The sequence below is a fragment of the Mus musculus genome, chromosome 2 (genome assembly GCF_000001635.26).
Source record: "Mus musculus strain C57BL/6J chromosome 2, GRCm38.p6 C57BL/6J".
NCBI lineage: Eukaryota > Metazoa > Chordata > Mammalia > Rodentia > Muridae > Mus > Mus musculus.
The window spans coordinates 75291129-75314383 of NC_000068.7; the positions used below are offsets into that span (position 1 = coordinate 75291129).

Below are 23255 nucleotides of genomic sequence, written 5' to 3' on the forward strand. Positions count from 1 at the left end.
GCAATGGTGGACCCTGTGTCCGACCCGCCATTCATTAACTCTATGACCTTGGGGAAATGACTTAACTTCTTCAGCACAGTTTTATTAATTCACTGACTTGTTCATTCATCCAACCAACATCTGGGTCCTACTGTGTGTCTAGGGGCTCCACTGAGGCATCGAAACAAAAGATACACGCCCTCTAGCCTGGTGGAGCATACTACACAAATGAGAGAGAGACAGAAAGATTTCAATAAATAAATCAAAAGAGTGAGGAGGATTATGAAAGACATAGCTAAGGAGACAAGATAGAGAAAAAGGCCTTTGCATTCGATGGAGTAATTAGTGAGAATGTTCTCAAAGAGGTGCTATAATCTTAGGAATGATAATATACTCAGGCATAAAACCAGGATAACAATGTGGTCTTCGTTGGATAATAATGAGGTTTAATTAGACAATGCATATAAAACATTTGATTTAGTGCTTGGCATAAAAGAAAATTTCAATAAATATTTATTATCCTTTCTTCCACTCTAGATTGGATTTAACAGATAGATTTGGCCTCTGGTGCTCAGTCCACAGTGCTTACTGTGTGGCTTTGTACGTGCCTTGTGATAGGAATGGGATAAGAGGTATCCCTGAAAGGCTCATGTATTTAAGGCTTGGCCTCCAGTTGATGGATCTGGTCTTGAGAGGTGACTGGCTCACAAGGGCTCTGCTGTAAACTGTGTATTATTAATTCACTGATAGGTTCATGATTTGATGGCACTATTGAGGTGACCGAGACTGCCATCTAGAGCTACATTCTGTTAAAATTTATGACTCTGTAAATCCAAGCTGGAAATACTGAGATTCCCACTAGATATAGTAGATAATACCTTCTTATTCATCTTCTTGTCTTTGCCTCTCAATGGATACTGTGGTTGCTTCTTACCACTCATGTCAGCCTGTGCATCATTTTCTCCAGTGTAAGACATGAAGGGGACTGAAAAGATGATGTCATAGGCTACTTGAGCTATCATATAAGCTGGAGCCAGGAAGGCCCATTCATTAACCACACTCCATCCATTATCTCATTTTGCTCCCAAAGCTATATGGCTACGTGTCAGATTCCCTCACTGATACCGGACTGATTTGGAAAAAAAAAAAACAAATAACTTAGGGAGGGAATTGGCTCTTGGGCTTTCTCTTCTCCCAGCCTGAGAGCATCAAACATAGGGCCTAGCCCTTCAATAAGAGGAGACAGGAAACAAATATTTATTGCAAAAGTAAATGGCTGATTGACTAGGTGGGAAAAAAATGCTTCTCTTCATTAGCAGTGAATCTTTCACTCAAGTTCCTTCTGTGAGAAAATTTTAACGGGACGTTGTGACTCACCGTGTTGTAAATATCACTGTTCTCCTAGGCAGTGTTTGCTTATTACATGGAGACTGTAGTGCTGTTTACTCTTGGGGGGGGGGGATTTCCCAGAGACAGTGAGACTCCCTGTAGACAGCCACTATATTTCAGTATTGGTAAGCTAGTGAAAATATAAAATCTGTAGATGATATCCACCAAAATAATTTTAAATGGAAAAAACCCAGCAGATAGAATTGAGCGTTGCATTCTGGGGGAGGGTGTGGAACAATACACTCCTCAGTGCTCTAGAGAGGGGCTCTTGAGGTGAGTGGATCTGACTCACTTTCCACATACAGGTCATGAACTATTAGAGACTGCTTTTGCAGAACTGATATCTCAACATCATTCATAGATAGTTCTTGGGTTTTCTGTAAAATATCATTATCTGAAAAGGAGGGGTATTAGCTAGCATTCTAACAGTTAGAAAAACATCTGGGTATATTCACAGCTGAAGTTCTTACATCTTTCTCTTCGTCTCCCCTTCCCTCTTCTACCCTTTCTCTCTCTTTTCCTTTCCCTCCTTCTTTCTTCCTGTTTCTTTCCTTTCCTTTCTACATATATTCATTTCTATTTTTTCCAAGTGTGTGTCTGTGGTATTGGTGTGTGTGTGTTGTTTTGTATGTGTTATATATGTGCTCTTATGTGTACTAGTGCATGCACTGGTGTGTACCCACCAAGGCAAGGGCAGAATATTAGGTGTCCTGTTCTGTTTCTTTCCTCATTCCTCTGAAAGAGTCTTTCACAGAACCTGGAGCCAGGCTGGAGGCCAGCAAACTCTCCTAATGCTTCTGTCTCCATCCTACCCCCAGAGCCCTTGGGTTGCAGATCTGTGAGTGGTCACATCCAGCAATATGTGTGTGCTGAGGATTGAAGCTCAGGGATCATGCCTGCATGGCAAGCTCTCTCAGCAATGAGCCATTTCTCCAGCCTCTATCCACTTCTCTCCGCAACTACATATACTTGACAATCTTGGCAATGGTGTTATTGGCCTGTGACTTTTCATTCAGAAGTGACAATGTAGTGAAATTTCTTGGAGATGTTTTCTTCCAGTAGGCCTGGACCATCTGCAGAAATGTAGAAGAGACAATTTCCCCAGCATCATCAAGTCAATTTCATGGATCTTGACAGTAGAAATTAGACCAGTTAGACTTTTGAGCCATGTACATAGAGTGACTTCATGGTCTCTGTGGCTTCATCAGCAAATACATGCCACAGACCCTGGTAGTGTCTCACGTTTCTCCTTCTCATTCCACCCTGTTCCACCTTCTTGCCAAGTCCTTCCATGCACTCCAGGGAGGCCCTAAGGACTGCCCCATTTCCTCACACACAAGTCACCTAAGCCTTCAGGAAGCCCCACTCCTTCTCCTGATCTCAGCCCTTTTTCTCAGGGCAGGCTGATGGAAAAGCTCACAGTAGCAACCTCTGATGGTGCCGTATTGGGAATGCACTGGTAATAACAAAGACAATGTCTACCAGTCTGCCAAGTCTTCAAGAGCTAGAATAGGAGCTCCAGTTCTTCACATCTGCATCTCTCCATTTGCCTCCTACCTCAAACAATTGAAAAAAATCACCACCAACAACACCACTCTCCCCTTGCTCTAAAAAGAAAAATTGCCAATGAAAGTGATTGAGATTCAGATGGAGATAACTACAAAAGAACCATCACTGTTTTATTTCATTCCATAAGTAGCCACAGTCGAACCCATGCCCAGGAGGATCATAGTGTTATGGAAAATATGACATTGTTTCCCCATGGCAGACAGAAGCACACTTGCAGGTTCTTCAGGTGCCCTGCCTACTAACAGTTCACCAGGCAAACAAAGCAAGTCAGATAACCATGCCCAGCATCAGTGGAGGAGGAAGACATATACTCCAAAACCAGACACAGGGGCTGGAGTTGAGGAAGGATAGGGAGTGAATATTTGAGAGACAGTAATGTGCTACAAAGCTCAAATCTAAACTTTCATGCTGGGAAAACATGCTGCAGATGTAGTCAAGATCGTGTCTAGGACGGACTGCTCTGACATGTTTGTGTGGAAGGATTACATCCATGCCTCGCATTGTGAGACCATGTGTACAAATACCTCACATCAAAGCATTGCTACTTGGTTTCTTGGTCAGCTCCCAGCTGACTGCATTTGAAACAGCCAGGATTTGCTCAGTGAGAGATTCCTGCTTTCCAGACAACTCACACCCATTCCTAAAGGAATCATGCCTTCTTGTCTTGCCTTGTGTTCTTGAGTCTGGATTGCTCTGAGGTCCTCTTTCTTTATCCCCTCCTATGCATCTCTGTTCAAAATTCTCTCTGTATCCCAGAGTATTTTTGGAGAAGTCTCTGATGGCTTTGTCAATCTGAAGGAAGGAAGAAACATAGACATACTTTCTTAGTGATGTGTACTTCTTCTAGCAGAAACTTTGCATGTATGTGTTATGTGTGCCTGTATATGTTTTGTGATGTACTTATTCCCAGAGGTGGGGCATGGTTTAACTAACATTGAAAATCCATACCATGTATGTATGCATGTCCTTTCGGGTGAGAAGGAACACAGCAATATGTGGGGGGCCTTTTGTGTCTATTATTCTGCACTGCCTTGGATCTGAAATAGCCATATAGAAACATTCTTTGGCGGGGACAATGGCATTGCTTTTAGCCACATGTTTAATTCTTTAAAGTCAATATTTGCAGAACACATAGGCACAGCATGATGCTGCCTTGGAGTTGTTGATTAATCCCTTTCTGAAGCCCCCCCCCCCCCGAGCCCCCGTAAGTTTCCTTTCTATTTTCAGCTTGTCATTAGCCCTGTAATGGGGTGTGTGCCTGTTTGCATGAGTACATTACCATATTTCCCCAAAGTCAGCTAAGAACTACAATGAGCCTTTACTCTGGGTTAGTCATGTAATCCTCCTGGTTCCCATCCCGTTCCACAATTAGTAAGCATGGTGAGAATGACCTAACTTAGTATTCTCGGCAAGCAAATACCTGAACAAAGTAAAGATGAAGCTGGTGTGCTTTCTGAGACGTTGCTTAAGGCGTTAATGTGTCACCGTGAACCATATAATTGGGTTAGTTGATACCATTTCATATATAAAGCAAGGAGGAACAGGGACACATGGAATGCGAATTAGTATTACTGTGTGAACTGGTGGAGCCGCAAATAATACTTGGGAAACCTGGAGTGAGCAAAGGATTCTTCCATTCATCAGGAATCTTCCATTGCCTTGATTCTTCTTTACCCTACCATAGCTTCAAGATGGCAACAAATAGAATTAGAAAATACCTGAAAAGCTAACTTTATAAGAGAAAAAGAAAAGACTTCCCAGCCTCCACACTACTTCTCATTCCTCCTTTTTAGAGGTTTAAACAAGTTTTAATCACAAATCCACTGGGCCATTGATTTTTTTCCCCCAACCCATCCACTACAATATGGCATCATTTTTACTTTTCTGTTTATGTGATTGCTTATGTAGCCTGCAGACTTTCTGAGACATGTTAATGTTGCCTTCCTTCAAATATTAGGGTTTTGCTCAATTTTATTTTCATCTTCAAAAATGTAGCATCTGAGAGTCTTAGCTTGGGATCATTAAGTGCTGAGAAATTAGCTGAGTGAAGAGGCTCATAGCACTTGGGACATTATAGCCTCTTGCAAAGTCAAAGGATTTTGAGTCAAGGTCAATCAGTAAGTCTTATGCTAAATGCAAATTCCATTAAGTTTTATAAAACCTGTTTGTTGAGCAAGATGAAAAAAAAATGTTGCAAAAACCATTAGAGAAGCCTAGAAGTCACATAGATTTCTCTGGGTAGAGATCTTCATCAGATTTCTGCCTGTTACTGGAAGCCAAAGCAACAAATGTCCCTTGACTTTTGAGTCCTCTTCCCCTCAGCCCAGCCCATGAAGCCCACAGGCCTCACAGCGGGCTTATTTCTTCTGTGCCAGCAAATCTGCTAATGTCCCCAGCGGCTTCCTTTACAGCCGTGTGATCATCTGTGTATTATTAACTAACCGCAAATTAAAGTCATTACTTGGTGCTTAATTTTATGTAACATTTCTTTGTAATGTGTACAAAAGAAATTTATTTTTAACAGGAGTTTGGTAAATAGCATGTGCCATGATTAATTAGACAATATAATGGGTCTGCGATTTGAAATTAAATTCAGTACAACACTTTTCTTAAAAACAGTTTCTAAAGTGACATTTCAAGGTGTGCGAGTCTTCAAGAGGGAAGAAGTGGGAAAAGAGGAATGGGGGGAAGGGGGAAGAGGAGGAAGAGGAAGAAGAGGAAGAGAAGGGAAGGAAGAACAGGTAGGGAGGGGATAAGGAGATGGAGAAGGGTCCTTCACTGATAACCTTAAGGCCTGTGTCACGTTTACTTTGTTGGACTCCAGCCCCATTAGAAGACTCTTGTCTTAAATGTGTAGGCATTCTACAAAACAGAACATTCAGAAGTTCAAAACCCAGAAAGTTGGGTGGGTAGGGAGGTGGGGAGTTCTGGGAGGAGTTAGTGGAGAAGGAAAACATGGTCAAAATATACTATATGAAAAAATTAAATATATATATACAATTTATATATATTTAATTATATATTATAAATATATATGGTTTCAAAGGCTGTTTGAAATCCATCTTCTAGCAAGGAAGAATATCATGAATAAACTAATAGAGAAACAGACTCAGCACTTAGAAGTCCATTGAATTTCCTCCTAGCTCCTCCCCAGAAACTGTGCGTGCCCTTTCTTTTTTCCTTACAGACTAGGTGAATTCCCCAAGAATAGCCATGACCTTTTTCTTTGGCTTGGGTACCTCCCCCTAGGTCTTTACATAGTTCCCATCTTAGAGAACCTTCAGGATCTAAGAGCGCTCCTCTGTAGCCCAGCCACCACGTAGCCACGGAACACATTCTGAAGACTGCCCAGTTCTGTGTTCGCTCCTTTGTCTTCTCCCATCCAGTCCAGTGTTCCTCTCCCACAGATGCCTGCCTGCCTAGTCTGCCTGATCTCCAGCGCCACTAATAGTGCGTGGCTGTCAGGCTGACGCCACAGGCCTGAAGTCTCAGGACCACAAAAGGAGGATCACCCATCTGAGGCCTTCCTGGTCTTCACAATGAGTTTCAGGGTAACTTAAAAAGACCCTAATTCAAAAGTGTAAAAAATAAGCACAGAGGGGGTAGCTTAATGGATGAGAACTTGCCGGTGCTTGAGGCCTTATATTCAATTGCCACCTGGGGGGAAAAAATTAAATAAATAGAGAAGAAATAGAAGAGAGCAACACTTAGCACATTACAGGTCGCCTTTATAAACCCTGTGAAGTGAATAATGGGTTGCCTGTCTCACAAACCAATAGCTGGTCCTGCTTTCAATGGAAAAAAAAAAGTATAGTTGGCTTTCAAAACTTTTCTTAAAGGCACAGAAAGAGTTTATTTTATTATATATGTATGTATGTATGTATGTATGTATGTATGTATGTATGTATTGCCTAGGTACCTGATGCCTTACACAGAAATGAGGAATTGTAGTGTGTAAAATTAGATGATGAGGAGACTAGGAAATGGACGTGGTAATTAATTGTATTTGGTGAGAAGGGAAATCTTCAAATCAGCCTGTACCTTCTGCTTTACAAGACAGTGCTCAGTTGATGTGGCCCCATTTATGTCACTGGATTAAGTCACTGTCTTTCCAATGATAAGAGGTTTGACAATTCATTCGACCTTCATCTGAAACCACATTCTCAGCCTTGATAAACTCTCTGATGGCACAGGGAATCCGGAAAGAATTAGCTACACTGGTCATAGAGACCCGCAAAGTGTTCTGATCAAGGGATTACAACTTAAAGTGTATCATTGTCACCCTCGGCATCATGGTGCATGTCTGTTCTATCTTACCCTGTGCTGCTGTCTCTTTCCCCCTGAGTTCTTAATATACTCAGCATTAAATCTTTATCAAGCCAATGGGAACTGGTTTAGCAGAATTAATAGAATTCATGCCTTAATTTGGAGTGGGGTCTGGAAAATGCCTTTAATAGTTTTAAAAATTATTTGAGTGTGTATCTGGGTGAAGATATGTACATGTGAGTGCAGTTGCCAATGGACCTGGAGTTACAAGTGGTTGGAAGCCACCCTTGTGGGTGCTTGGACCTGAACTTGATCCTCTGCTAGGGCAGTAAGTCTTCTTCATCACTGACCCTTTTTCCAGCTCCCTGTTTTCTGATTTTGTTAAGGTGTTCAAACTAGCGAAAGTTTAGGCCTCATGTGCAAAGAGCTCCATGTGACCCCATTCTAGGCACACATTTTTTCCAATCTACTTTAATAAATGTTCAGCCTCCCTCCTAGCCCACCACCCACCAGAGATAGTGGAAAAGAAAAGTTAATAAGACATGGGGGTATAGTGGGGGTGGAGAAGTGGACCTGTTTAGAAATAGTTCTTTGGGGCGATTCCAATCTTCATTGTCAGGATATCAGCAGTTCAGTTCATTAGCAAACACCAAATACAAACCAGCAGCTGCAGTCCAGCCCACTTGCAGTCACCACGCACAAAACAGTAAGGACAGTTCAATCCAGAAGAATTCTCAAGGTTTGTCAACCCATCTGAGGTCACCACTGAAGGGGCAAGAAGCCACAGGAACCTCACAAAAAGTTCTTTGGCAAGTTTCTTTCAATGCCATCACCACAGGAGATGCTCAGCAACACAATGTAAGGCGAACCAATACATGCACGTCGTTAGTAAAGAATAGTGAGGTGGAGCAAAGCAAACCAATGCTCTAGCTCCCATTTTCTGTGGGGTCATATTTACATTTCTTCTGAATATCATGTATCCTTTCACATGTCTGCTATAGCAAAACTTCCCTTCACCTGTGTCTCCTTCAGGAAAACATTCTTTCACCTGTGTACCCCAGCAAAACATCATTTGATATAACTGAATTCCCAGAGAAACCAGACATTTCCACTTCACCCTGACTAACTGTAAACATAGACAAGACATTTCATTCCCTCATCTAGAAATACGGTCCATGTGTAGCCATATGGATGAGATGAAAATGTCCCTTTTCATGCAGTGACGGGTTGCATATTCATGGTGTACTTTTGTATTTCAAGATGTAATCAAGAGGGTAGCAAACCCATATTCCAGGCTATGAGCAAATGACTCTGGATTTTCCTCTGGTCTTTTGTATTTACATTTTACATTTAGAATTTGTCCTGCTATATAGAGGATGGCTTTGGAGTTCTTTCTTTACATTTGGCTATCAACAAAGCAAAACCCAGCTTATTCAAAAACCCATCTGTTCCTCATTAGCTAGGGATGCCACTTGTATCACACATGAGGTCTTCATATACTATCATAATTTTTCTAACAAACAAATGATTGAAGTTTACTTTTGAATATTCCAGTTTTTCCACTTGTCTGATTATTTATATGTAAAGCCAAACTTTTCATTTTAAAGAGGTTTGGTATTTCTTAGTACTATATCACTGCTTTTCTTTAGGGATTTCCAAGTTATTATCTTATGTTTATTTTTTAATGCTTTATATAATCAATTTGTCTAAGTCTAGGGGATTTTTTTTCAATGACATTTTACCAGGGTTTCATTAAATGTTTACATAAACATGGAAGTAACTGGGACCTTAACAGCACCATGCTTCATGAACACAGTTCACCTTCCTAATTATTTAAGGCCATTTTTGTATCTTCAGGGGTGTTTATAATTTTCCCCATATTATCTTTGAAATGTCGTTGTTAAATTTACACTGAGGTGTTTTATTTGGTTGCTAGCTATTGTACAAAGTCTTTTTATTCTATTGTATATTCTAACTGGCTTTGCTCATATCTGTTGACTCGGTTATCATGTTGTTATGATAGAATTGGTTCTGATTTTTTTAAACTGTTGTGTGAATATTGTGGATTAAAGTAAAACTGTATGTGTGTGTGTGTGTGTGTGTATGTGTATGTGTGTGTGTGTGTGTGTGTATTGTGTGTGTATATGTGTGTATGTGTGTGTGTGTGTGTGTGTGTGTGAGAGAGAGAGAGAGAGAGAGAGAATGTGTTTGAGGATTACAATTTCCAGAAATCATAAAAAGAGACAAGATGTCTATAAGATCTTTGTGGTAAAGACTTTTTTTTTTAACCTAAATCAGCAATGCATCAAATACACTGATAGACTAAACACATTAAATGTGCTTTGTGTTCACACAATATTCATTTTCTAGTTTTGTCCTGAAGCAATGGCCAACTAGTGTTAATAAATACTGTAAGAACCTTGGCTATATCTCTAAATATTGAGATGAGTTAGGCTTCCTGGAGTGATACTTAATTCCAGGAAGAATTGTTAGCTAAGACGGAACTATTTCATCATACCAGGGTATAAGGGTATAATGAAAATATCTAAGGTTCTTTCTAAAGGAAAGATCCTACGGGTCAAAGATAGAATTATTTGGACATCAGTAGAATACTAAATTATATTAATTAAAATATATCAAGTATATTTTAACTCAAATCCAGAGATAAAGGCCACACACCCACTTTTTAAAATGCTATAGAACCAATTTATTATATTAAAGAAAGAAAATTGGTCTCAGAGTAACCAAAAAGTCAAGGGGAAATTTCTCATTATAGAATTTTTCTAGCTAATAAATGATTTAGTAATGACAGAATTAGAATATCACCATTTTGCAAGGTCCTAATTAATTGATGGCTTTGAGCAATGATCGCCAATGGCTGCTAACAGCACCAAAAAGAGACAGTCAGACATTCTCTATCTCCTACCAGATGCACAGGACTCTACATATGGAACATTCTTGACAAAGTAAGTGAGTCTGAATCTGGACAAACTTCTAAACCAAACCATAAACAGACAGTGTACAGTGACAGAGGACTGTGTTAAATATCATCTCAGAACTCAATCAGTAAAATCCAAGCAGGAAAAGAGTTTCTCCGACAACTATAGTTCTCAGAAGTTGAAAGACATATGATGGAAGCCCCACCTATTCATTTATGAGCGCGTTCGTTTATTTTGTCATTTCTTATTTAGAAACACTGGGGAGAATCATACTTTGTTCTTTGTAATTTCTCTATAAGCAAACACTTTGGAAACCTCTGAAGAGATGGCCATTAACATTCTAATAGGCTTTTCCCTTTTCTTTTTTCCTAGGCTCTCCTGTACTTCTTTTTCAGGGTGAGAAAGCTTGGTGTTCAGGACAATGGATGCCAAATAGAAGATATGTATTTGTGCCTGCTAAATACTTTTGCCTATAAGCAACAACACAGTATCTTGGCTTGTCCATTATCTCAAGTCACTGAACGAGGAAGTAGATTGCTAATGACAGAGAACGGAGGAAAGCTTACATTTTAGGTCATTCACAAAGTTGGATAAATTTAATTGGAGTTTAATTGTCCAGTTCCTTCTTTTGATTGCTAGTAACAGAGCTCAGACCCTTTGCCAAGGAGGGCATCTGTGTTGGGTTTTGGTTTTCTTGATTTGAAAAGCATTGGAAAAGCCATCTCTGAGTGAGGCAGAGAAGTCAGAGAACTCTAAGAGTCAAATCAAAGTCAGTGGCCAGTGGAGCCTGAACCCCAGTGATCATTCTATTCCTGTCATGTTGATAGTCCACATAAACCCAATAGGAGAATACAGAATAGCCATAGGACATTGAAACAAAGAGGCCTCTGCCTAGAACTGGATATCACTACAAACCTTGGATTCTCAGCATTTCTGCCTTTTATGTTGAGGAACTTTGGGGGCTTCAGGCTTTAAGAGTCCATGTTCTGGTCAGTGCAGTAATGTACTTGGTACTTGTGTAGTCTTTATACATATACAGAGTTCTGCATTCTCCATGGTTTGTAGACAATTGATACCTTCATATGGATGTTCAGCTTCTTTTAATGGCAAGAAACCCTCTTCAGAATATGAGAAAAGCCTGTCCATCTTCAGATAGTCCAGGATTGAGAAGCTAGTTGCCTCCAAGCTTACTGCCCAAATAAGTTGAAAACTGGTTTCAGACTCGCATCTAACATTGCTGTGTTGTAACAGTAATACAAGCCTTCCTGTGCATGGTAGTATACATCTCCCACATGCTGTCTGGCAAGCTCCCAGGTTTGGATTTATGTTGACAGATATAGAATCCTCTATGGTGAGAGGAGTATTTCTGATCCCATGAATCATCCTCTACTACCTCATGTATACAGGGCCATCGCTCTACAGTCAATGTAGAAAATTGGAGCATCACAGTGTCAGATCATTCCCACGCTATCAAACCAAATATGACCAGGTTTGTACTCATTAGCAAGGTTGTATGGCTCAGGCATTATTTTTGCACTACCAAATGCTGTATTGTGAAGCCATTCTCCTTATTTCATAGGTAGCATGGATAGAACCATTCTAAGAATGACGTGCTCCTCCTCACAACAGCCATTCCCAACTCTCCAACCAAACCCCAGTGGGGTCCCGGGGCTCCAAAGATCCATTTATGAAACACGGAGCTTGGGCAGTTTCTGAAGCCTTTGAGATGCATGGTGATCAGGCCTATGCACTTGGCCTTGCAGTCTAGAAAGAATAATATAGTTCCCCTAAGACAGTGAAAAAAATGCCATGAATGAATTCTGTGCAGCTGAAGACAAGTGGATAAGTGGAACACATAAAGTGGGGGTACCAGAGCTGCCCAGGCCCTTTGTTATACCAGCACTAAGACCATGCCCCTGCTCGCAATGCCTGCTCCCCCAGGATGGCTTTATAAAACCAGTACAGCACCAGGCTGGAGTTCAGACATAGTAAGCTTAGCATGGACTATCCCACAGGCCTGAACAAGGCCACTTTGAGTATCAACATTGGCAGTATCACAGCCATAGCCTGGGACCTCACCTCCTGAAATGCCCTCAACTTGATGCTAACAGAGACTTAAATCCACCAGTCCTGATGAATGTGCCTTTCATACGCCCTGCCTCAATCCCAGCATTGTTACATCTGCCTTGACCAACCTGGCATCTATGCAAGGAGGTTTAAGCTCCTGCGAGGACTGCAAAGGACTGGGAGTTTGAGAGAAATGTAGGCTGAGAGAGCTGAGGCAGGTCCGTTCCATCTCTGCTGTACTCATCCCAGCCTAGTTCATTATCCATTGTCTCCGATCTGCCCCTCGAGGAAATAATTTGGTCTAAATAATCTCAGAATAGGGCTCCAGAATAAAGTTTTTAAAAGACTAGCTGCATTACACCATGTACTCCAATTCAACTGGAGATTAAACAAGAGAGAAAGGAGACAGAGTCCCCCAGATCCAAGTCTCCTATCTTCAGATATGTTTTATGGAGAGCTTATGTTATTCACAAAAGAGATGTAGTTTCCCCAGGGGAGACAGCAGGTGTGCATTTCCTCTCAAGGTTATTTAATTGCTGTCAGGAAGACATATGATTAACAAAACCAAATGCTGGAAATATGAAGTATAGACAATTTTAAAGTTGTTTATATAGTTGATTACCGTATATCATACAATGTGTTTATTTGCCATAAACCTGCCTATCACAAACTGTTTCCACACCTGTGCATTGGTACTAAACAACCCACCGCTTAGTTCTGCATAAATCCCTGGCTCTAAGGTTGGCCAGGAACACAGAGTGGCTTTCACTGGTGGTTTGAGTCACCTCCCAAGCACCAGCTTGACCGTGTCTTTTGACACCCTCCTTCTGAGGCCAAGGCCTGCTGCCCCGTAGTGTCCTCTGCCTGACAATAACTCTCTATGGGAGAAAAAACGTATGGAACTGGCAGGCCTCCGCAGCTCCTCTTTGTCCTCTATGCAGTTGCTACTCTGATCAAGGCTGACAGTTTGTCACACACTACTACTGCAGAGGCCAGAGCATTTTGAAAGGTGGGGAGTCATTTGATATCTTACATGTATGTCTGTGGAATCTTATAACTTGAAAAAAATGAGACTTGATTGATATATATGTTATTGATTTTTAAATTTTTGCTTCTAGTTTTTATGTACTGTACCAAATGCCAATGGGTAGCTGATTGGACATTTAAAAACAGAATGGATGTTTTGACACAAATCAATTGAGAAGCACTACCTTGGGAACTAGGGGGTTGGCTCCTGGTCAGCTGATATCCCAGGACTGTGCCCAGTTCTAAAAGTGAGCCATTAGCAAGAATGTGGACCCACAGAGATGATCTTTCCAAAGCATCCCTCAGAGATGAAAGCAGATCACTGGTGTACTACACCTGCTAGACTCATGTCAGAGGCTTAGCTCAGCTCTAACAAAACCAAGTCCATCCAGTCCATAGCAAAACTCTCAAGCCATTCCGTCCTAGCAGTGTGATTAATAAACTGAGGTCTGGAGGGGAGAAACGGGAGGTGATGAAGGAGATAGAGGAGAAAAACAACTCCACAGACTCACCATGAATCAGATACTGCCCTAGACAGTATGATGGATCATATGGTGACAGCCATGAAGGCTGGCAGTCACACTCAGTCTACATCCAGGGAGCCAAAGGGCATGAGCATTGACCTTCAGCACGCCTTTTCCTTCATATTCAGTCTGGGCCCCCAGCCCATGGGGTGGTAGTGTTCACATTCAAGTGGGTCTTCCCTCCATGGTTGAATCTCTCTAGAAATGCTGTCACAAACACGTACAGATTTGCCTTTTAGATGATTCTAAATCTCATCGAGTTAACACGAACATTAATCGTCACAAGCATCCAGTCCGTTTACAATGATTTCTTGAATAGCTGTGAAATTTTTACCAACGATTAATTGTTTTTTAATTGAGCACTTTAGAAATTGTGCTGAACATGTTTTTAAAAAGAGTAATTAAGAAATCGAAGTCTGATACCTAGGAAATAAGTGATTTCTACTTAGAGGTTGGGCACAGAACAAAGATGGAGAAATGTTAGAACAGAACAGCATGGAAGTTAGGAAAGCATAAAGTTTATGGTTTCATTCTTTCTGTTGTGTGCATTTGGAAATTCTTAGGCAAGAAACAGAACGGAAATGGAGAGGAGAGCCCAGCATGACTTGCGCCGTGCCAAAGGAATACGTGTGAGTTGGCTTCGTGTCATCGTAACAAAACCCTGAGGTGATTTTAATGAATGAGGTGATGTAATGAGAAGAGGGTTGTTTGGGCTTATGGTTGCCATGACTTTCTTATTCAAGACTCTGTAGGATGCATGCTTTGGTCTTCTGGAAGGTCTGCCATTGGGTAATGGCAGGGAGTGTGTGGTAAAGGACACCGCTGGCCTTGTGGCTAGAAGACAGAGAGGGAAAGGCAAGGACCTACAACTTAGTTAGAAAGCACTCCCTCAGTGACCTAAGAGCCTCACAGCATCACACTGGCTCCCACCTCCTAGGACTCCTCAGTTCTTTCTAATAGTGATACTCTGGGGACCAAGTCTTTAACACATGCTCCTTTGAAGGACACTTACCAAACCATAGCAAGGCATGAACTGAGATGCAGCCCTTACTCTACTAGCTTAGTTATTCACCAAAAATGGGCTGTAAGAGTGGGGCGGATTTCAGGTAGATGTGCACCCTTTGTCCCAGCATTGGCTTTTAACACGTTTGAATTTCCTTTTATTTCACAAAATCTACCTACCCCACTCTCCCCCCAGGTTGAGCAACCTTCAATTCCCTCCTGCTGGGTCTATCTACTCAGGAGCTGCCCTTGTCACTGTCGCAAGCCAGACTCTCTGCCTCACCTTAAGATGGTCAGAGAAAGTTGACTGCACAGATTTTCAATGCAGCTGTAGGGGTGGAACCAGGAATTTGCCCTAGGGAATCATAAATGGTGGTAATAGAACATTAGCTCTCACACAGCTTCCCAAGGCCCTTGTCCATATTCCTACACTGTGGACAAGCCCTTGCTTGATTTGGCAGAGGCCATGTTTGGTTTCAAACCCAAGTAAGGTGGGAGTTGTTTTCCCTCAACTGGTTAGAATCTCTTCCCCTCTCCACAAATTTAACACCTAGCAGTAAAATGGCAATGTTGAATCCTACTCAATTAATATTGACTGCTGGTCTGGAACATTCCAGAGCTGTGATTCCTGCCCTTAGGACTTTTACCCTAATTAACTATTATTCTCCAAAACCTTTCCCAGATTAAGTGAGCACCCTTAGATGTGAGGTCATGGTAGTAGATCTCTCCCTGAAGGTAGAGAACAGAGGAGAGAGACTGTGGCAGCATAGTCAAGACACAAGGTAGGTTCACAGAAAGCCAACAAAAGTCTATCTGAGACTTTATATGGACATTTATAAAAAGCCATTTACAGAGAATATACCTCCCCTCTTCCTCCCTCCCTCCCTCCCTTCTTCTATCTCTTCCTCTCCTGCTTCCTTGTTTTCCTGCCTTTTGTTTGTCAGCTTAGGTCCACTCTTACAAATGCCACAGGGAAAACCCTACCCTGATGCAGACAGAAGATCTGGGATGATATTAGTCATTCCATTTTCATTTTCTCAGGCAGAAACGTCTACTCTTGAGCCTTCCAGTGGCCACTGGTACCTTTGGACCTTGAGCTGGAGCTGCAGCCTAGAGTTATTATTTAGCTTTGCCCTTTGTCTTTGGCGAGTAAAATACAAAACCCTTGGTGAGGTTGGCATGAACACTCTTCCTGAATTTAGAGTTGATGAGGTGGGCAAGTTGACTGCATTTAAAGCTGATGACTTTTAAGACTATGAACTTGACTCCTTTGGGTGTTTATCCGGCATCAGTAGCCTTTGTGTGTGTTCTCCATGCTCTGCATTGGTTATCTAAACCTCCTTCTGCCTTGTCCTGCTTATGATTCTTGGCAGGTGCTTATTTCCTGGGAATTCTGGAATTACTCCCTTGAGAAATTACTATCATGGAGATAATTGTTTCTCAATGTCATTTGTATTACATTTTCAGGGCTAGCTGAATTTGATACTGTTCTTGGATCTGGCCATTTCTATATCACAATGAAGTACAACCTGAAGCTTCCATAGCTCCAAGGTCAGGGAGGGCACAACTCACTTCTTACTGTTAATTCTTACATCTTTAGGTAGAACCCAAAAATAGATCAGATACTTGAATAATGTCTTCAAAGGATTACTGTTTTTGTCTTCCCAAGAAGATAATGAGATAGAGGTTGATATTTCTAGGGTACAGGAGGAAAATGAGAGCTAAGATGAACAGGCCTTGGCATGAGCCACACCTGTCGGAGAGAGTCAAGATCTTTGTTGAAACCCTCGGCTTGCAAGCCCAGCATTCTTTTGCGATGACAGCTGCCTTTATGGGCTTTTCCTGGATTTCTTTTTTCCTTTAGGATGTTTGATGTTTTGAATGCTTTACAAATGTTTTGAATTTATCCAAAATGGAACTAAGTTTTTTTCTTCCAATCTATCTCCTCTCCCATCTTCTAAACAATTACCCTTAACACCAGATCTCCTTCATCCTCCACGCTCAAACCAACACCAGTTCTCAGCATGTTTTGCTTCCTAAATATATTTCTTGAAATTTTTATTTGTGCTGCTTAAGTCAATTTATTTGTTAAATAATTATATTAATGGAATGTGTCAATTAACCAAAAATATAGAGCAATTAGTAGATGAGTCAAAGTTCCTTTTAAAAATAAAGATTTTTGAGAGGTTTCCTCAAAATAAAAAAAAAAATTAATTAGCTTGTGAGTCACCATATTTGCTTTATTATGTTGGGTGGTATGAATGATAATCACAGAGATATTATAAATTTGTGTATCAATATCTTCTAAGTGAAAATAAGATAGTTTTTGGAACAAGCAGTTTAAACTCGATATGTTACCATTCAAGAACAAAAGACAGTGATACAGGGAGTAGCACTATAGGGAGGTGTGGCCTTGTTGGAGTAGGTGTGGCCTTATTGGAGAAAGTTTGTCATTGTGGGCGTGAACTCAAAGACCTTCATCCTAGCTGCCTAGAAGTCAGTCTTTTCCTGTTTGTCTTTCAAAACAAGATGTAGAACTCTGAGCTCCTCCTACTCCATGCCTGCCTGGATGTTGCCATCCCCACCTTGATGATAATGAACTGAAACTTCGAACTTGTAAGCCAGCAGCAATTAAATGTTGTCCTTATAAGAGTTGCCTTAGTCATGGTATCTGTTCACAGCAGTAAAGCCTTAACTAGGACATCTGGCTATGACATCTAGCTAGATTGCCACACATGACCACATTCATAAAGGTGTGTGCGCATGTGTGTGTGTGCGTGCGTGCGTGTGTGTGTGTGTGTGTGTGTGTGTGTGTGTGTGTGTGTGTGAGTATACATGTAAAGGTCAGATATTGGATGTCTTCTATAGTTCTGAGTCTTATTTTTGAGACAGGGTCAACTGAGTCTGCTGCTCATTAGTTGGCAGTATTGCTTGGCCAGCATGCCCCTGGACTCCCCTGTCTTCATTTCCCCATCACTAAGATTACACGCCTAGACTTTTTTATGTGGGTGCTGAGAATCCAATGTCTGTTACCCATAGCGCCATCTTCTTAGACCCAGGTAGATTTGTTCTTATTCTTCTGCCTTTTCTTCTTCCTCCTCCTTGTATAAAGATGTTTTACATGCTTCAACAATAAGAACTAAGACCTTAAAATGTTTGCTTTATTAGTAGAATAAAAACCCAGAGGAGAATGAAAGAATCCACCAAGATCCATTTTGTTGAATTTTTGAGATTCTCGTGTGCAAGGATTTCTTTTTGTCTTAGATACAAATCCTTCAGAACTGTTAATACTGCTCATTCTTTCTTCTCAAATATCCTTATGGTTGTTTTAGAAACCAGAAATGATGTAATTTAAAGAAATTCAGAGGCAGGCTAGCAGAACTTAAATTTTTACTCTTTTAGATTAAGTCAGAGCAAAATGCAATCTTCTTTGTCAGGTCTCTGATGTCTAGGCAAAGCATTTCTTCTCTCCCCAGGTCTGTGTGATTGGGAATGCTTTGGTTGGGCTTTCAGAAACCTGGGTCCTATGATCAAAAGCTCCCCCACCCCAACATTCAGACTAAGATATTGAGTGGGAAATTCTCTCGGGGACATAGATGAAAGTGAATGCTAGAGCAGCAATTTCCCAGGCAGCAAAAAGACTCCAGTGTTTATACGATCCCATGAGCACACATAGCTTCATCCACATTTGCCAGCTCAAACTCACCTGGCTTTGCTCAAGCCCCCAAGTGCGGTGAATTCTAGACAGCACCTAATATTTAGTCACAGCATTGTCGAGAACATCTTTGCAGTCCTTGCCAAGGTCTGTCACTGAATGTGTTTATCCAGCTGCATGGCGAAAACATAATACACAGTCATCATTTTACTCAGTCACCTACTCAATATTTTCTTCTGTGATTAAATTAGCTCATAAATATTACACTTTTAATGCCAGAAAGCCCTGGCTCATCCAGTTGAATGCCTGCTTGTCCACTTTCTGAGGTTGCCAAGCATTGGGCCACTTCATTATGGAGCCTGAAATGATGAGAATTATTGCATTTACTTAACATGCACAATAGACAGCAGGACCCTTCCAGGACCCCCATTTACTACGTTAGGCAAGGCTTTAGAAGAACTGTAAGAAGTACAGAAGAGCTAGGAGGGCTGTGCTGGATGTGATTTCGACCTATAAAAACAAAATCTGCCTGGTTTGTCTAAAGCCAAAGACAGAAATGCTGGCTCTTTTTTTTTTTTTTTTTTTTTTGAAGTAGGCTGGCACAAGTAGAGTTACACACACACACACACACACACACACACACACCTTGCCATTGCTTCTGTTGTATTCACCACTAGTGTAAGCACACAAGATATAGACGCTGTTTCCACTGTTGATTGCATACTTGAAACTCCCTCCTCAAAAACCTCTATACCCAGTCTAACTGTTTTTGAAGTAGCTTACAGACATCATCTTTATATTTGTCTGCCTTTTCTAAGTTTTTCAAACTGAGGGCAAGAAACAGCCTTTGCCTTCCCATAGCAACTCTGGTGACAACAGTGAAATCCATAGCCACATAGCTTCTGGGACCCTGGAGGCGTGAATCTTATTCTATAGGATCCTCATCGAATCACCTTCTAGATGAAATATTTAGAGATGGAACTGTATGGCCGTTAACATCTCAAGAATTCCATCCAGATTTGTTCAGTCATTCTGGGAACAGCCTTGGTTAGTGACTGCTCGTAATGTCAACGCTTCTGAAAACTTTTTTATGGTCATTTTATTGTTTTTATATCAAAACTAAAACTTAAAGGAGCTTGAAAAGTAGGTTTTTAGATGATCACACAACGGCCTGGTTTCAGTTCTGTGCTTTTTACTTTATGTGCACAGAAATTAAGCAAAATCCATATTTGAACAAAGACTCTGGATACAAATGAGCCTTGGCTTCTGAGACTCCTCAGAGCAGTGACTAGCTGGAGTGTTTGAAATGCATTGGCCCTGGGAGGCGAAGAAGTTATAGCAAACAACATATGGGCCTTAAAATCTGGAACTACCCAAGACAGAACAAGAGAGTGATTCTCACTCTACTTATTCCTTATTTTTTCCCTCCCGAAGATAAATAACTTATAATCATATTTTATTCTCATCTTCAGAGAAATATCTTGAAAGAGCCAGGTTGGTCCAGACCTGCTGGCAAGCCTGCAGCCCCATCCACCGATTACCTAATACACTTGTGACATCTGCTTTCCTTGTTGTGAGAAAACACAGGGAGGAAGTGTGTAAGTCCACTGAATTGTTCCTGACTCCTCTATTCACCTTTCAGCATGCAAGTTCCTTCCCTTGGCGTTGATATCATTATGCATTTGTCAAAGATAGACTGTCACTTTAGGGCCTCTATTATGCACAAGAATTGGCAGCAAATTTTGCCACTGGGATTTGCTTATGTCCTCTGTATGTTATTGTACTTCCCTGGCATTCAGTAAATTCCGTACACCCACTCCTTTGATGTTCATTCCAGCCCCTAAATGTGGAAACAATGACTGAAATTTTGGATCAAAGCATCCCGTAGACGGCAGGCAGCATAGCTCTCTGATAATTCACTAGAACACAGAGTTCCATCCCTCCCCCCATCTAAAAATCTAGGCCAGTAGTCCCCCAAGCCCTCTGGCTTCCCCAGGCCAAAGGCACAAGAGGAAGTTAAAGAAAACAAGCTCAAAGTTGGAGTCAAAAGAAAGACACTGAACTACACAGCGCCATTGAAGCTCATGGTCATATGGAAGGCTGACTGCTGTACCATCTGTTAATCCATTTCTCTTCACTGCTTTAGCTGGGCAAGGTCTCCCCCCCCCCCCCCCCCAGCATTTGAACACTCTCCAGGTCCAATTTCTGTATAACGTCAGCTGCACAAAATGACCTATATTTGTCAAAATAAAATTTTAAGTCCCGAAGTGTCCATGGAGTATATAATGGTAAAACTAAAAAAATAAAAATAAAAATAAACTCAAGAACTAGCAAAATTTCAACAAGTGATTTTTGCAAACTGGAAGCTGCCTGGAGCATACATTTAGTTTGCTTTCCTCTGGGCAAAGCCAGAACAAACTATGACTTCATTGCCTTTATTTCACACCTCAAGTTTGACTCCATTAAGAACTAAAGCAGGTAGCTCCCTAAGACTGCTGGGAATCAGATGAGTGAACAGATAGGAAACTGTTGGAAGCTATTTGGGGGGTCGGGGAGGGCACCTTATAAATCCAGGGCGTCTATAGCTTAATTTTTGCCTTATTCCACTTGGAATTTAGAGTGTGCTCATTACAATCAATATATAATGTTGGAAACCATCATAAAAGGATAACTCTCCTTTTAAATATACTGAATTGTTTGAGGACCCTCATCTGGAAAGATGAGAATTCTCAGTGGAGAGGGACATTTGAGATTTGGACCAACTTCTCCAAAAGGGAAGACAGTCTACAAGTCTGACGGCATCTGTCCAGTCAAAAGGTAACCCCTAAAAATCTTCAAAACCCGATGCCGGGCTAAGTGGAAAGGTTTTCCACCAGATGTATGCAACAGTGCCATCCAGCGGCTATCGCAATAATTACAAGTGTATCTCATTTTTCAAATGTAACCTGTTTTATAATCATATATTCTTATTGTTTTAAAATTTAAAAATCGTTAATTTTAAAATTGAGGAGTATCTCTGATTCCCCTAATCCATCTGTTTCTGCAGGTGCAGAAGGGGTGATGCCTGACCTACACACCCGGCAATACCAGAAGTTTCACTACCTTCCGTTGGTAAACGCTTCAGGGAAGGCTCTGCAACCCTGAACGTGTTTTATTGTAGAACCTCACTAGGAAACTCATCAGTATTTATTAAAGATGAATTAAAAGAAGGAGGAAAAGGAAAAACGGGATAGTGAAGAGAATAGATGAATGAAAAAGAAGCAAAGGGAAGAGAGGAGGAAGGGACAAAGAGGGCAAGAAAAGAGAAAAGAGAGATGAGAGACCAGGACTTCCCACCTAACCTTACCAAACTTTTTCAGTTGAGCTTTTAATGGGATACTATTCCCAAGAGGAAATTCAAAAAGAAAACCACCTTGAAACATCCTTGCTTTTAATTGTACTCTTTCAACTGCCAGGAAATTAATTAGGTAAGACAAAAAGAAAATTTTCTACCTTAATAAAAAGAAGCCAACACCCAGGAACAACTGTCTTTGCTTGAGAACAGTGTTACGTGTACAAAGCTGCCTACAAAGTGTCTCCCGCCTGGCTCAGGCAAGAAACTGGGACAGAAGTCTGTGATGTTATACCAGCCTGGGAGTCGTGCATGGTCATGTCAGTGTCGAGTGCACCAGGCGACACAGGGACATGCCAGGCACCGCTCCTCCAGAGAGACTTGCCAGGTATACATGTTACCTCTCTCCCTTAGGCTTCACAGACTCGGCGGCCTTCCTCCAACCACCTGTCTCCTTAGGAAGTTTGAGAGAACTTTCTCCTCTGTGATACAAACAGTAACCAAACAAAGCAGTAAACAATCCAGTGTGGAAAGCACATACTAAAGCTAAGATTTAATGTCACTGAAATAAAATCATAACAACAAAAAACTCCAAGTACCCTTTCTTTGCATAATGTATTTCAGGTGTCCAGCTACAGAGGCCAAGCCTGTGATTTACATCAAGCAAAGAGTCCTGGGAGAAAGAGGAGGAAAGACCGCCTTTGCCTGGGACAAGATTCCTATTTGTGTCAAGGAGAGTTAGGGACGAGATGGTTGAGGCAGAGCAGCTGACTGCAGTCTTTATCCAGTTTGCATTGCTTTGGGGAAAGCCTTTTAACTGCAAGCCGGATTGTCCAGATGCTGGGCTGTCCGGATGCTGGATGGTCCAGATGCTTTGTCGTGGTTGTTCCCTCTGAGTTTCCTCTGCCTTCTGGCTCCTCTTAGTCACCTTCACAACAGGGCTTTATCAGGACTCTAGAGCATCGGGCAAGCTCAGGTCTCACCTCTCCTTTTAATTCTGCAGGAGTCTATGCCATGTACTCCAGCCCTGCATAGAATGAGTTCTGGAGTTCACCTGGAGCCCACGGAGAGTGGATGTGGAACTTTTCTGTAGAACATAGGAGCCGTCTGTACCGGCACAGCTTCAGCCAGCAATAAGCATTACCAGCTCCTGCCAGAGGAGCAAGAGGCAGGTACAAACAGTTGGTTTCTTCTCTACTTAAGGAAAAAAGAGAAAAGAAAAAAAAAAACCAGACCTGTTTTGCAAAGTTTTCTTTGGTGCGTTAGGATATGAGAAGAATGGGGAGGGAGAAGGAAGAAAGGAAGGAGGAGGAAGGTGAGGAGGAGGAGGAGAGGAAGAGGAGGAGGAGGAAGAAGAAGAAGAAGAAGAAGAAGAAGAAGAAGAAGAAGAAGAAGAAGAAGAAGAAGAAGAAGAAGAAGAAGAAGCTGCAAATTCAGTCACATGGCATGCATATCCTCTCCTCGACCACACATTTTATTACAGTATATAATCCAATAATCCAGTTAAT

The 23255-nt window shown here is 41.4% G+C and overlaps 2 long non-coding RNA genes and 1 pseudogene across 43 annotated transcripts in view; 1 reads left to right on the forward strand and 2 right to left on the reverse strand.

The window, feature by feature from the left end:
• Nucleotides 1-23255, forward strand: part of 2600014E21Rik — a 184753-nt gene that overhangs the window by 153474 nt on the left and 8024 nt on the right. For 5 of the 42 annotated variants that reach the window (XR_001783341.2, XR_001783336.2, XR_001783337.2 and 2 more), the window contains 4 exons: nucleotides 10515-13218; nucleotides 14323-14388; nucleotides 19889-20014; nucleotides 21463-22919. This is a non-coding gene — a long non-coding RNA (RIKEN cDNA 2600014E21 gene). Of the gene's footprint in view, nucleotides 1-10514; nucleotides 13219-14322; nucleotides 14426-19888; nucleotides 21234-21462; nucleotides 22920-23255 lie in introns of all 42 variants that reach the window. The other 37 variants (XR_001783355.2, XR_001783360.2, XR_866463.1 and 34 more) reach the window with 26 other exon arrangements.
• Gm39857 overlaps nucleotides 2894-23255 on the reverse strand; it is a 102085-nt gene continuing 81723 nt past the window's right edge. The window contains exons 4-5 of the long non-coding RNA XR_866459.3: nucleotides 18468-18589; nucleotides 2894-3729 (exon numbers count right to left, since the gene is read on the reverse strand). This is a non-coding gene — a long non-coding RNA (predicted gene, 39857). The remainder of the gene's footprint in view (nucleotides 3730-18467; nucleotides 18590-23255) is intronic.
• Nucleotides 10968-12097, reverse strand: Gm18494 (predicted gene, 18494; annotated as a pseudogene).